The sequence below is a fragment of the Peromyscus maniculatus genome, chromosome X (genome assembly GCF_049852395.1).
Source record: "Peromyscus maniculatus bairdii isolate BWxNUB_F1_BW_parent chromosome X, HU_Pman_BW_mat_3.1, whole genome shotgun sequence".
Taxonomy (NCBI): domain Eukaryota; kingdom Metazoa; phylum Chordata; class Mammalia; order Rodentia; family Cricetidae; genus Peromyscus; species Peromyscus maniculatus.
The window spans coordinates 78,895,368-78,910,189 of NC_134875.1; the positions used below are offsets into that span (position 1 = coordinate 78,895,368).

Sequence of the window (14,822 nt, forward strand, 5' to 3'; positions counted from 1 at the left end):
TTGTACCTTGAAGTATCTTCTTTCAGGAAGAAAAACATAATTTATAGCTAGAAGAGAGATTCATTTTCCTGAATCCCAGAGGCTTAGTTTGAAGACATTTATCAGCCCAGGGCCACTTCTTGAGACCCTCTATGAGGAACCTCCTGTCATAAGAAGTGAAGTAGTTTCACTGGATATGAAATCTTAAAAAATCTATTTCATTAAGACAAACAACTGACCAGTTCAGTATATGCTTTATAAATCACCCAGAATGATGCAGTTTCACTAGATTCTTGATGATATCTTTGGTTTCCAATCATCCAATGTCATGGACAATGACTAAAATGCCAAGGGATAAGGAAAATAAGACTATATTTTGTCCCACTTTCTTATTTTATAGAAAAGCATTTGTTTGGCAATAAAACTGATAGTTGGGAAGATTACAATAAAGACTGTATTTGTTCATCACCTTCAATTATGAATAGTTTGGTTTAGTTTCCTTTTAGATGATTCGACGTTTTTCCCCTTTGTTCCTGTTATTTTAAAAGAATATTATTTTACATGCAAAGACAGAGAGCATGCTTTGCCTTTTTTGTGACATCTATATTTTTAAAATGCTTTGTTATTTCATAAGAACAAACCACATGTATGAAAATGTGAAATTCATTATTTTGGGGTAATTAATATATGGTATTAGAATAATAAAAATATAAATGGCCTCAGTAGATCTTTCATACTAAAAGAAGGAGTTTTAGAAATGGCATCAACATCACATGGGTGTAGATTCCAAGTGTCCAGAATTTCAGTTACCTAGAAGTGGCAGAAAATTCCTCAAATCAGCATTTCTTGATTTATTTATGCCAGTAAACTTTTTTGAATTTACATTATTTTGTACTCTTAAAAATTATTTAGGATCCAAGGCTGGGTGGTGCCACCGACCTTTAATCCCAGCATGTGGGAGGCAGAGGCAAATAGATATCTGTGAGTCTGAGGCCAGCCTGGTCTACATAGTAAGTTTCAGCACAGCTAGGGTTACAAATAGAGACCCCCATTTCAAAACAAACAAAAATATTTGGGATCTAAATAAGTCATTCAGTTGTTTGTATTCTATCTTTTGGTATTTATAATATTCAGCATTAAAACAGTCATTAATCCACTCAAAATAATAAATACATCATGCTAATAACATATTTTTTGAAATGAGATATGGCCAATATTTCTTAAGTTTACAGCAAAAACAGCAGGCTGAAGGCAAAAACATGATAATCTGTCTTCTGTTAAGTGAGACATTAGAGAGGCTTACAAAGATGTGAAAGAATATTCCTTATTATTCTGTAAAGGAATTTCATTTCATGAGCTCTCTTTGTAACAGAAAAGTAATTAATCTGCTACTCCCTTTTTCTGTGAAATGTAAAGATTCTGACACATGAAATTTTGGAGGACACAATGTATACTTTCTTAAGCAATAATTTCCTGTAGATAAATTCAGTTTATTAATGTGCCACTAAGAGATCCATCCACAGAACAAGATACAACAATAAATGTTAAAAATTGTATATAAAATAGAAAAGGCTCTGTGGTATTTTTTCAGAATCCACGTCATAATTGCCCTATAAAGATACATTAAAGTTCAAAAGTAGATGAATAAAATCATTTTATATAATAATTGTAAGAAGTGTCCTAAAAATACCAGAGGAACATTTCTACTGTGTTTCTTTAAAATCCACTGGTGTAGCTCTTCTTTGAATGACTCTCTAGTGACACATTAATAATATGAATTAGTCTCCAGAAGATTATTGGCTAAAGAAGTGGATAAATTGTATCCTCCAAAAGTTCATCTGTCAGGACCTGAATTTTCTTTCCCATGAGGCAGTGTGTGTGTGAAGTGCAGCTTAGTGTAAGGTGCTTTTTTCATGAGGGCAGAGCCCTCATTATTGGACCAATGCCTTTTTAATTAAATAACTTATAGCCTCCCTCTTTTTTCTTCCAAGCATTGTGTTTGTTTTTCTTCTTTCTTCCACAAGTTGAAGCAGCACATAGCTCTCACTGGAAGTTGAACAGATGTTCTTGTACTTTCAAGCAAATCATGAACCAAAGTTTACTTCTTTTCTTTATAAATTACCAGCCTCATATATTTTGTTATGCTAAGAGAAGGCAGATTAAGAAACTGAGTTAAGGGCACCCTGCGACTTGATGAGGACTCAGGGTCCCCCTAGTTCTTCCTAATGGCCCCTTTCAGCCTTTCCAAGCTTCTGTATGAGGCTAGGATTCAGGTAGGGGACGTTTTTTCTCCCTTCCTTTCCTTCATTCCTGTCTCTCCAGACTTAACTACCTGCAGTAAGCTTTCCTTCCATCTCACACCCATGCCCTAGAGACTAAGCCTTTTGGTGTGGGCCCAGGGTCGCCTAGTTCTTCCTGGAGGCACCTTTCAGTCTTTCCTTCTGGCCTATACCCATTTCTTTGTGGCTCTCTGATGCATTTATTTAATTATTCTTTATCCATAAAAAATCAGCAGTCAGATATGCAGTAAGTACTGGAATGATCAGAGAAGCAGCCAAGTCACAAATGATCTTCTATCTCTTCTGTTCCTCCATCCAAAAGGACTTAGATCCTCTCTAAACTCTGCCTTACTACTCCCTATCTGTCCTCAGTCCTCCAAAGCCTCTATGGTTAATTTTGGTCAGGTAGTGGTTAGCCCTGCCCTCTGATTCAAAGCAAGCTTTATTGTCAGAATGTGATCAAAATATCACACATTTCTCCCTTTTTGCCTAACTAGAAAAGGAAAGTTTTAACTATGACATATTAAAACTATGTACACTAAGAACAATTATCAGGTAAGAATTACATTCACTATGTCCAATCCATTTTCCTTTGGCAAATTCAGAGAAAATACTCCATTATCTATCCTATCTTGGTGACTCCAAAGTTTTGTACCTAATTCACTTTTTATTGTAACTTGTATTACCAATCCAAAACTATCCTTTTTGGTCTCTCCACCTTATACACTTTAGACCTCTTTTGTGAGTTTCATTTTTAACAAGAAAAACTGTAACTATAACTATCTAGTCTTCAACTTCATCAGAGACCTGAGATAGATACAATATTACCTGAGTAAACAGAAAATGCAGAGCAAACAACTTCTAAAACAAAGAAATGAGAGAAACTGCTGGCTGCCTGGACTCAAGGTTCCTCTGCAACATTGGGACATTCCTTTTTGGCCTACAGGCCTAGAATATTTGACGGACTTTTCTGTGAAGGAGGAATTTTGAAGGACTGTCCTAACTTGTCTTGGCAAAGTTTGGCAGTCACCTTCTTTTGTGTCCTATTTGTTCAATTTGGGCAGCGTACTATCAGCAGTTGAGGCAAGGGCAGTTTCTTGCCCAATGGCTAAATTTGCCACAATGAAAGCAAACTCCATATGGAGTTTCTTCAATGTCCGTCATCTTTTTTTGAAGTAGATTGGTGCTGCCAAGAGCAGACATATCTCACTGTCATGAAAAGCCTTATGTTATATAACATCTTAAATTGCATATTCTATAGATACCTGAAGTATTTGAAGACAACCTGTCTACATAAAATATATCTATTTAACCTTTAAAACATACCTCACATGACTACATATTTGATTATTATGCATAAATAACTACTAACCTGTGTTTCTTAATTATACATTACATTTTTAAATGAGCTTCATAGGTACAATACATTAAACCAGAGTAGAAACATATATACAATATGTTGCAGTAAAAATAACCTTAAATTTATACCAATATACAAAAATCTATACCAATGTAAAATATTTGAGATTAATTTGTGCTCTTTAAATTAAAGTAGATTCAATAATCTACCCTTTTATCCTATCATTCCTATATATCCACTTTTTCTGTTCAGAAAGAGATCCTTAAATCCAACCACACTTGCTTAGTTACCTCCCTTACCATGACCAGTAACAACTTGCAACCAAAACCAACTCCCCTAAACAATGATAAACATCCATAACTCACTGAACAACAAAAAGCAATCCACCCCACCTCTTGGGAATGTAGGTATCAAGTCAGTAGAGCATGAGACTCTTAATCTCAAGGTTGTTTGCTTGAGCCCCATGTTGGCATTTATCTAATTATTCTTTATCAATAAAAAATTGGGAGTCAGATATCGGGATAAGAACCTAAATGATCAGAGAAGTGATGGAGAACACACAAGTGACCTTCTATCACTTCCATTTTCTCGATCCAAAAGGACTAAGATCCTCTCTAAGCCACACCCTACTACTTCCTGTCTCTCTCTCTCTCTGTTCTCAGTCCTCTAAAACCTCCATGGTTAATTTTGGCCAGCTAGTGGCTAGCTTTACCCTCTGATTTAAAGAAAAATTTATTGTCAGAACGTGATCAAAATATGACACAATAGTGCCCCACTGACAAGCAAAATAACTCTCATCAGGAGCTCCACAACCACCAGGACCCAGAGTAGGCAAGAGCCACCAAATAATAAAGTACTTTACCAAGACAAGACCAAATATTTACACCTAGAAACACCTCAAATATCATAACTCCAAATGTCTAGACACCAGTACAAAAACACAGAAAATAGGCAAAATAGTGCAAAAAAAATTAAGACAATAGGCCTCCTCCAGAAGCCAGCAACCCCACTGTTAGGCCCTGAGAAAAGCAATTTAGTCAAAGCACAAGATAAGAACTTCAAAACAGAAATTATGAATATGTTTAAAAAAAACCTTAAAGAGGATATTAATAAATGCCTTAATCAAAACACAAATGGTTGAATGAAATAATGAAAATAATTCAAATATGAAAGTAAAAATTAACAGAGAAATAGAATCAATAAAGAAAATACAAACTGATATAAGAACTGGAAATGAAAAACTTAGGATATCAAACAAATACCTCAGAAGTAAGCCTCATCAAAAGATTAAAAGACACAGAAGAGAAAGTTTCAGGTCTTGAAGACAAGGAATCCACAAGGATGACCCCACCTTAGACTTCTAGCAATAGTGGAGAGGGTGCCTGAACTGACTTACACTAGTAATGAGATCGGTGAATACCCTGTCATCATAGAGCCTTTATCCAGTAACTGATGGAAGCAGATGCAGAGATACACAGTCAAACACCAGGCTGAGCTCCAGGAGTCCAGTAGAAGAGAGAGAAGAGGGATTCTATGACCAAAGGGCATCAAGATCATTATGGGGAAACCTATAAAGACAACCAAACCAAACTAGTGAGAACTCATGAAATTTAGACAACACCTGTGGAGCCTCTACAGGACTGGACTAGGCCCTCTGCATAAGTGAAACAGTTGTGTAGCTTGATTTGCTTAAGAGGCCCCCAGTCAGTAAGATCAGAATTCATCCTGGTGCATGAGTGGGCTTTTTGGAGCCCACTACCTATGGTGGGATGCATCCTAGAGCCTTGAGGCAGGGAGAGGGGCTTAGACATGCCTTTACTGAATGTACCAGGCTCTGCTGACTCCCCATAGGAGGCCTTGCCTTTTTGTAGGAGGGAAGAGGGGAATCTGTGATTGGTATGTAAAATGAATAAAAAATTTCTTAATAAAAAAAAGAAAAAATAGATAACTCTATCAAGTAAAATTTTAAATTAAAAAAAAAATCCAGACACAAAACATCCATGAAATATGGACACTATGAAAAGACCAAACCTATAAATAATGTATTTAGAGGAAGAAGAAGTAGAAAACCATGTCAAAGACATGGAAAATATTTTTTAAAAATTATAGAAGAAAATTTTCTCAATCTAAAAAAAGAAATCCTATCAAGGTACAAGAGATACAATAAATGCCAAGTAAACTCGACCAGAAAAGGAATTATCCATGACAGGTAATGATCAAAACAAAATAAACAGAACAAACAAAGGGTATTAAAAGTTAGATGTGTAAAACACTATGACACATACAAGGGCAGGCCAGTTAGAATAACACCAGAAATTTCTATGAAACTCTGAAAGTCAGAAGTGCCTGGATAGGTGTTCTTCTACACAAGCTCTAAGAGATTATAGCTGCCAGTGCAAACTACTATACCCAGCAAAACTATCAATCACAATTGACAGAAAAAGAAAAGCATTTCATGGTAAAACAAATTTAAACAATTTCTATTCACCAATTCAGCTTTATAGAAGGCACTAACTAGAAGGAAATTTTCAATCTGAAGGGCAGGTTAACTACATCAAAGAGTAATCTCAGATCAGTTACTCAAAAGAAGTGAAATACACAGTACAACAAAATAATGTAAATTAATAAATGCTGCTCATTAATATCCCTCAATATTACTGGTCTCAATTCCCCAATAAAATTAGAAAACAAATCCATCTCACTGTTGCATCTAAGAAATACACATCATCATCTAAGAGTACAAGGATGGAAAGGGTATGAGGATGGAATATCAGTGGGGCCTTTTGTGAAATCTTTGTCATTGCTTCATTTCTGTCAATGAATTTCAGCCAATGACTACCAAGAACATATTTTTCATTTGCCAGTTCAGATTTGGTACTAGGTTCTGAGAAGGAAAACACCTATTTTGGGAGTATCATAAACATTTCACTAAACAGCTGTTAGAAGAGATACATGATATTTAAGGTTCTGTTAGAAGGTCTAATGAAAAATTTAAGGAAATACCTTTGCTCTAGATTGAATGATGTTGAAAAGTAAAACATTCATTGCTTCTATTATTGGGTGTCTGAATTTGTTTAATTTTGTGGATTTTGAAAAAGTTTAACCCACTTTTTTTCCAGGTATTAATGTATTTGAAGTACATATTTATTTTTAAATGACATATAATATAATAATATATAATATATTCATTCACACATAAAGTACATCATTTTAATGATATAATGGAATTATTTTGAGTCCTCACACCTAAGACAAGAAGTAATTCATGACAAGTCTATGCTTTTAATTGTTATTTTGGCTCCAATAAATAAAGATAAAAGCAACATGAAAATGTGGAGATATTGTTCTCACTCCCGTGATCAATAATCATTATTAAAGAATGACTGAAAGATCCTTATTCTTACATAAAATAATTTTAATAAAACACATTACATGAGAAGCCCATGGCAGTGCAGAGGAGGAAATTGTTATATCATACATTAGAAGAGCTTCTTTTTGTTGTTTGTGTGTGCTATGTATTTCTTTTGAGAGTTTGTTTTTTGTTTTAATTTGTTTTGTTTTTGAGGTTAAGGTTGATGGTTGTTGGTTGTTTTCACTCTTTACTCTTTTGACTCTTACTCTATTGGGGGCCCCTAATCCAGCTCCCAAATAAATACACACACTGACTCTTACTCTTTCTTATGAATGCCCTGCCTTAGCTTGTCTTATTTCTAATCAGCTTTTCTTAAATTATCCCATTTATCTTTTGCCTCTGGGCTTTTATCTTTACCTTATGTAACTTTCTTCTTACTCCATGGCTTGCTGTGCAGCTGGGTGGCTGGCCCCTGGAGTCCTCTACCTTCTCTTGCTCCTAGACTTTTTTCTCCCATAGTTCTCCTCCTATTTATTCTCTCTGCCTGCCAGCCCCACTTATCCTTTCTCCTACCCAGCCATTGGCCATTCAGCACATTATTAGACCAATCAGGTATTTTAGACAAGCAAAGTAACACAGCTTCACAGAGTTAAACAAATGCTGCTGTGGAATAATCCTTCTGTATACTGTATAAATATATGTTGCTATGACTGGTTTAATAAACAAGCTGACTGGCCAGTACCTGAACAGGATGAAGTTAGGCAGGAAAGCCAAACTGAGAATGATGGGATAAGGAAGGGCAGAGTCAGGGGAGATACCAACCAGACGGAGAACGAGTCAGATACACAAAATGGGATAGTGGTAAAAGCCAAGAGCCTCGGGACAGCACACAGATGAACAGAAATAGTTTAAGTTGTAAGTTAGTTAGGAATAAGTCTGAGCTATCGGTCAAGCATTTATAGTTTATATTAAGTGATTATATGAGAGTAGCTATGGGACAGGAAACAACACCTATAAAATGCAACATAAAAGAATGCAACACATCTTTGCATCATTAAGCAAATGTTCCACAGCATAAACAAATGTAACACATCTTAAAATAATATTCTATAACAGTGGATGTTTGAGGCTTTGGTGGGGATTTTGTACATTTAAGACATTTTAAATATTTATTGTTATTTATTTATTTTATGTTCATGGGTGTTTTGCCAGCATGCATGTCTGTGTACTGTATATGTGTCTAGTGTCTATGGAGATACCAGAAGAGGGCATTGGATTTCCTGAAACTAGAGCTACAAATTGTTGTCATCTACCATGTAGATCATAAGAACTGAATCCTGGTACTCTGCAAGAATAGCCAGAACTCAACCACTGAACCATCTCTCCAGAACAGTTTTTAGATACTTTGATCAAAATTTTTATTTGGGACATTTCTTTCAATTCACATGTAAGAACAAGTACTACAAAGATACTTATGTCATACCTTATTATCCAAATGGAAGCATCTTTTAAATATGTAAACCATTACAAACACGATATTTATATCATCAAGGTACAGAATGTTTCCACCTATAAAGATTTTTGTTTTGACCTTTTATAGACACAAATCTTTCCCACTATGCACTCTCTATTAAACAATTGTCCCCTTAATATATTAACCATATTTGTAATTTGGTCATTGTAAAAATATCATACAAATAGAGCTACATATTATGTAGTCTTTGGAGTTTAGGTTTTTCATTCAGAATATTTTCCCAGAAGTTTGTGAGGAGCTGTATATGTCAATAGGTCATTTATTTTATTTTCAAACAATAGTCTACTCTATAACATATTATATATAGTAAGACTGAAGGATCTCTGGTTTCATTTTAAGTTCTACAGAGGTGTAAAAAATAAATAAAAATTTTACATTTGAGAGATACAATGTCACAGTTTAATGTCTATTTACATTTTAAAATAATAATCTCGCTTATTATACAGCTATGACATCTCATAGTCACCATTCTTGTGAGAAAGATACATATATATGAATTATTATAATCTAATTTGAAATTAAAAAATAGTTTTGTACTTGTTTTGTACTAAGGATCAAATAGAGGGCTTTCCACATGCTAAATATGAGTACTATCACTTCATTGTACTCATAGTCTATAATAAATTAATATTAGTACAGTTATGATGTTGTACATTACATTTCAAGGATATAGTCATCTTATAACTGAATTGGTACTCTTCTATGACTATCTTTTTACTTTCTCTATCCTCAGCTTCTGCCCATCATCATTCTATGTGAAGGGTTCACAACACGCCCCCCCCACCGGTCGCATTTACCAGGCGGACACTTCCGCCTAGCCAATTCCGGTCAGGCCGGACACCTCCGTCTAGCAAGTTCCAGCCAAGGCATCTCGCGTGACCAGAATCCGTGACGTTACATGGCTACGTAAGCGCGCAACGTGACCATGTGATCTACGCACACACATGGAGTAGTGACGTGACCTGGCCACGCCCCCAGCCGGTTTTTAAAGCGGAGCGCCATATTCCTGGTTCTCTCTCTCTCTCTCTTCTCTCTCACTCTTCTCCATGCACGTGTCTCTCCCACAGGCCTGCACACTCTGTCCCTTTAACTCTAATAAACTCTTATTAGCGGATTCTGTCGTGTTTTGTGACACTTCCTTGCAGGGTAAGAACACAACGCAGCTAAATAACTAACACTATGCCCTGGTTTCTGAGTCTGATTTTTAGATGCTGTACTTAAGTGAGACAATGAAACACTTGTCTTTGGCTTATTTCACCTAGCATAATATCCTCCATGTTAATCCATTTTGTTGCAAAACTACATCCTAAGCCTTATTGAGGAAACTCTGAATCATTTTCCAGCACAGTTGGGAGAAAAGTGATGCAATGATTTGTGCCTGTTGTAGAAGATCATTTATTTTAAAGGATAAATAATATTTCATTATATACACAAACATACCAATTACATTTTCTCCATCCATGTAGGGCCTTGGTCTCCTCCCATATTGAGTAAAGCCGTTGCCTGCTTGCCGACCTTGACCAGATGTCCTCCCTATGATAATTCCCTGCCAGTATCCACCCTTCTGAATGCTTAAGGGAAGTTCCTTGTTTGTGTATCCTGCATATTGGGCGTTAACAGCTTAGATGCAAGAATGTTCGGTAGCGAACTTCTGCCCTCCGGGGATCCTCCATTTGTGCCGTAAGCCTGTATTTAAGGTTTCCTCCCTCTTTCAATAAATGGCATTTGGCATTCGGCATTTAGCCGTGGCAAATGACCCGCTGTCTCTTGTCTCTTATTTTTTAATCCGCAGCCCCTCACTCGGACATGGTGAACAGGTATCTGTAACGCGGGCATTACCGCAACACATCCATTCTTCTGTCAACAGATACTTAGGTTGTTTTCACACCATGGTTGTGTTTAATTAATTTGAACCACTCCAGAAATTATTCTATTTTTATTTTCCTGATTTAGTTTGAACTCAGGACTTCTTGGCTGAAAAGTAAAGTGGCCTTTCCATTCTATGTTGAAAATGAAGAGAAAATTACAGTAGTGTCTGGATTCACACAGCTCAGATAACCCAAAGTGTTTTATTGGGAGTGTATGTGTGATATTTCAAAATTAATTCTCTAGATGCATCACTCTGCAGACCACAAAAAGTTTGAAATTTAAATGTAAGGAGTAAACTCAGCCCTCAAACTAGTAGTCAGTGAAAAATTACTGGTTGTATCAGTTACATAAAGAAGATTCTGTACTACCTGGTCAGCAAGGTTTTGTTTGTTTGTTTGTTTGTTTATTCTTTTTATTTTTATTTTTATTTTGAGACAAGATTTCTCCATTTAGCTTTGCGCCTTTCCTGAAACTCACTCTGTAGTCCTCAAACTCACAGAGATCCACCTGCCTCTGCCCACCCTGCCCCCACCCCCAGTGCTGGGATTAAAGGCATGCACCACCGCCTGGCCAGAAAATGTTTTTATAAAGAGACAGAGAGCAAGGTAGGGTTTTAGTTTATTTTATTGTTTATTTTGTTGGTATTGTTGTTGTTGTTGTTTGGTTTTTTGTTTGGTTTTTACTTTATGGGTCACAGTCTCTGTTGCAACTCATCAGCTGTTCAATTATAGCAGCAAAATAGAGATAGACATCACTCAAGAATATTCAGTAAATTTTTATTTTGTGCCATTTTCACATCACAGTTCAAGTACTGCAATAGTATCTCCATTAATCACATGGGTACATTTCCTAAATGTAGCTATCAGCTTCATCTGCTTAATGGTCTGCTCTAATCATGTCGATTATCTTGCTTGAAATTTTCAGTAACCCATGATAATGCACTATTTCTGTGGTACACCCTTACATGGATCTCAAAGCCCTACAAATTTCATTTTCATTTTCTCCTAGTTTTCTATTTTCTTCTCTGCCCTCAACTAGTACACAGTGCTTCAAGCAAACTACTTACATCAATCTCCAAACACAGTAGACTTTCTTATCTCCAAGCCTTTGTATGGATTTATTTATCTCTATGGTCTCTAGTTCTACCTTCTGCCAGTTAAATTTTTACCCAGATTTCTGTCAACGTTTTGTTCAAATTTCACATCTTTCTTACTATGTTGGAGAAGATCTTTATACTTTTTGAACATCCAAGAATGTGTAATCATTTACATTTTATTTGGGATTTTAGTTCTGTGTCTACTTGTCTCTTCTAGTATGTCCCTTCAACCTCTAGATTGCAAGTACAAGTCATATGTATGTATTCATGTATTTATGTGTGTATATATGTGTAAGATATAATATATATATATTGTGTAAGAGAGAGAGAGAAATGCTCAGTCATTTTATTGAAATAAACTAAGCTCAGTTGAATTGAATCTTGTGATCAAGTTAGGAACCACATAAACATAAATATTCTTGATCTCATTAAATCATCTTAGAAATCAAAAACTAGTATGTATATATATATATATATATTATACATCTTTATCTCTAATAAGGATATTTTACTTGTCAAATTAAATACTCACATATGTTGCTACAATCAGTCCAATTTATTGGAAAATTTTGGTATGAATTGAACACAACTGGTATCATTGAAATGTCCAAGTTCTCAAAATCATCTTTAAAAATTCTGTGATTCTTTTCTACTTTTTAGTCAAATTATCTTAAGCTTGTTTTTACATTCTTAAAGTAATTGTCATACCTCTCTATTCATGAGAGATTTCCTCTATCTGTCAAGAGGAAAGAACAAGAGATAAATAAGCTGGCCTTCAGTTCCGGCTCTGCTGTAAAATGTAGATAAAAATCCTTGCCTCAGAGAATTTTTGCAAGAACTAAGGGCAAGAATACATGTGAAGTAAATGCTTTTGAAATAGAGAAAAATAAGACAATGAAGTCAGGTATTGTTACATGCTTAACTGATCTTTAATGAAAATATTAGATCAGCACAATGCATTAAAAACATAACTAGATTAAGTCGTATGAAAGTCTTACTTTTTTTCCTTGGTTGAAGAAAAATGTATAGATCCCAGAACAGTTGATTTGATCAAGTCATCTTAGCAACCAAAAATAAACAAGGCTAAACAATTCAATTGCTAAGTGAATAACCTTCCAAAAATCAGCCTGGCTTGTCAAATCTGGATTCAGATTTATTCCAAGTGTTTTCCCTTGCTCTTTGCATTTCAGTCTAATGATATTTTAGAGTATACAGAAACAGGAAGCCAGTAATGCTTTTGCTGAAGTCATCCTTGGTCCTTTTCCTTGATCAGATCTCTTGCAGCTGTGTGGTAACTTATACCAGATTCTCATGGGGGAAAATGTGCGTGCTGATTCAAGAAGTTACCATAGAATCTGGCAACATCTTAGTGTTTTTCTCTAATTCAATCATTTATCTCATCACCCTTATAAGAGAAGTTTTGTGTACAAAATATGGAGCATTCCACATTTATCCAGAACCTTTGAAAGTAACGGGGAGGGTAAGGACATTTTGTGAGGGTTTGAAAGTGACATTCAACAGAGAAGCACTTTTTCTAACCCTATGTAGGTTTCAGAACACAAGCATTATCTAGTCACATTTTTAACAGAGTCATCATAATCTCCTGTCTGTTGTGGAACAATTTTTTTGTACACTGTGAAGGTGTGTTGCTCTCATTGATTTAATAAGAGCTAAATGGCCAATAGCTAGGCATCAAGAGGCTAGGTAGGACTTTCAGATGGGGAGAGAGCTTGCTGGGATGAAGAAGGGCAGAGTCACCAGCCAGACACAGCCAAAGCAGGACATGTATAAGATGAGGTAACAAGCCATGAGTCAAGTGGCAGGAAGTAAATTAATAGAAATGGGTTAATTTAAATTATAAGAGCTAGTTAGAAACAAGCCTAAGCTTGGCCAAGCATTTATAATTAGTAATAAGTCTCTGTGTGGTTATGTGGGAGCTGGCTGGTGGGACAGAATATTCTGCCTACAGCTGTCTTCCTAGAAAAGTTGTTGTATTTTGTGAAGCAGAAAACAACTTATAAAATGAACAAAGATTCTACCACTAATATTTAATATTCACAAGGAATATAGGGAATCATCTATACTCAATGTTTTAAAGAATAATTAGACAATGTCTAGAAACAATTTAAACCCATACAGCCACTGACACAGCAATTCAAATTTTGTAAAATTCTCATGGAAGTGTTCATAAGCACAGCAATGAGCAGATAATGAGATGGTGTCCCATTATTTTGAACTTATTCTGAGACAACTGCAGTAACGTTAAATCACACAGTATATAAGTAGTGGGAATCCAATTTATTGAAACTACTAGTACAGCACAGCAAGAGTTTTACACACTTTACAACTATTAATATATTTAAATCTAGCAACTACCTAATTATACAGGAAGAGGAATTAGGAAAGGAAAAGATAGCTTCCTGGAGCTGGAGAGATGTCTCAGCATTTAGGAGCATGGGTTGCTCTTCCAGACAACGCAGATTTGATTCCAGGACCCACATGGCAGCTAAAAACCATCTGTAACTCCAGTTCCAGGGAACCCTACACCCTCTTCTTGCCTCCAAAGCACTGTATGCACATAATACCCAGACATACATGCAGGCAAAACACTTGTATAAATAAAATAAAAAAAAATCTCAAAAGAGAAAACATTTCCTTTTTTCTGTTTGATGAAAAAAACAGATAATCAGAGTTCTGATTTCTCCATTATAACACAGAACATTTCATGAAAGATCTAGTTCCCTTTTTACTCCACCATACATAACACTATTTTTGACTATGTAAACTGGTCCTATTTGAGTATCTCAAATATGATCAAATATGTTCAGGAAACTGGACATGCCAAGAACCCTGAAATTGTTGTAATAAGAAAGATTCATTACAGGGTAAGTGCTCTTAAATTTGTATCTCCAGAAAAGAATATTTTTCTAATACCAAAACTGTTATTCCACAGTCTCGCTGACTGTCTTCTTTATTGTTTCAGACACACACTCAAATGCCATATATCTGAAATTGAAGTTAACAGCTTCCCCTTAAACACTCTTCCTTCTCTTGTGTTTAAAGACACTTCTGTATCAGGAATTTAAATGTCACTATTCCTCTCCTAATTTTAGTCCAATATTTAATCTATTTCTAATAATTTCTGTGTGTATGTGTATGCATGTACATGTGAGTAAGTGAGTGTGTGTGTGTGTGTGTGTGTGTGTGTGTGTGTGTGTGTGTGTGTGTGTGTGTTGTATTCATGTGAGGTCACAGAAGAACACTGAATATCTTCTATCACTATACTTTCTTTCTCTTCCTCCCTCCCTCCCTCTCTCCTCCCCTCCCTCCACTACTGCTTTGTAACAGGGTCT

The 14,822-nt window shown here is 35.6% G+C and overlaps 1 protein-coding gene across 8 annotated transcripts in view; it reads right to left on the reverse strand.

Moving 5' to 3' along the window:
- Positions 1–14,822, reverse strand: part of LOC102906763 (putative P2Y purinoceptor 10) — an 86,505-nt gene that overhangs the window by 17,768 nt on the left and 53,915 nt on the right. For 2 of the 8 annotated variants that reach the window (XM_076562699.1, XM_076562701.1), the window contains exon 1: positions 7–1,625. The exons of 4 other annotated variants lie outside the window; for them this stretch is intronic. The gene's annotated coding sequence lies outside the window, so the exon portion shown is untranslated. Of the gene's footprint in view, positions 1–6; positions 4,710–14,822 lie in introns of those variants that run through there. 2 more of the 8 variants (XR_013048262.1, XM_076562707.1) reach the window with 2 other exon arrangements.